Raw genomic sequence first — 1,299 nt, 5'->3', positions numbered from 1 at the left:
AGTGTCCAGTTTGTCAGTCCCTGTTCTATTCTCCAGTATCCTGTTTTGATATCTTGTCCCTATGACTGTGATACTTTAGCTGTTTATTTTATGGGTAGTTTGTAATAATAGTACTACTACTTGTTTTTCTTCTCTTTAAAATTAATGAACATCTTAGTTCTTTTTCTATGCATGTTATACTCTTGTGTCATGTTCTTAGCTATGTTGTGTATATACAAGTAGCATAACTTAACTTTGCTGGACTTCTTTTTACGTTTACTTGAAAAATTCTTTTTATGATGCCAAAAGGGGAAGAAAATTGAAAGGGAAAAGTAGGTTCTCAGGGGGAATATGGCTATTATGCATGGGAAACAATATAGAGATTTGGTCCTCAGGAGGAATTTTAATTCTAATTTTGTCATCATCAAAAAGGGTGAAATTGATAAGTTATGTGCCTTTTTATTTTGATGATTTAACAAACTTCATATGAAAACTAGATAGGGAACCTGATACAAAGCCTCTCCGTACTCAGGACAACAAGTCAAATGTCTGGCACAAGTTCCAATGAAATCAATTAAGAAAACGGTAGAGGAAATATATAGATATCAGTTCCTCCGGTCACAGTACAAGTCAACTCTGTACAACTGTTAAAGATGTTGTACTGCAGGCGCAACAGTGCAACAGTCACTGTTGAAGCATGCTGTGTACCAGACACTTGCTTATATCATCTCTGTGACCTCACGTATATATTACCAACATGAGGCAAGGGATTGCACACACTTGCAAACCCTAGAAGATATTATACTCTCGAGTGTGCAGCCGCCTTCATTTACTCTGAGGCATTGAAGAACAAAGCAGCAACATAACGAATGACCGGATCCTAGCATTGAGTACATCGTGTGTCCCTAGTATTGTTGTATCTTTGTTAATATTATTCACTTGTAACTCCTACTCAACTTAATTTGAATTATCTCGTGGGATATCTTTGTAAACCATAAACCTTGTGTTTGTGTTTGTGTTTGTGTTTGTCTAGAGTTAGTCAAAGTGGTTAGCTTTGTAATAGAGTTATTACAAAGAGGCTTGCAAAATAGTTATTGCAAGTAGGTGAGGGATTAAAAGTTTAATTCCTAGGTTACAATAAGTTGTAATCTAAAGTTGCTCGGTTAGTGAAGTTGAAATCCTACGAGTGTAGGTCGTACTTTTTAATCCCGTGAGTTGGGAGCTTTTCACATAAAATATTATTGTGTTATTTACTTACTGTTGTATGTGTTCTATGAGAACTGATAGAGAACTAGGTTCTCTAAACAGTTTGGTGGACTT

Source organism: Nicotiana tabacum, chromosome 15, assembly GCF_000715075.1.
Source record: "Nicotiana tabacum cultivar K326 chromosome 15, ASM71507v2, whole genome shotgun sequence".
NCBI classification, from domain to species: domain Eukaryota; kingdom Viridiplantae; phylum Streptophyta; class Magnoliopsida; order Solanales; family Solanaceae; genus Nicotiana; species Nicotiana tabacum.
This window is presented reverse-complemented; position numbering follows the sequence as displayed.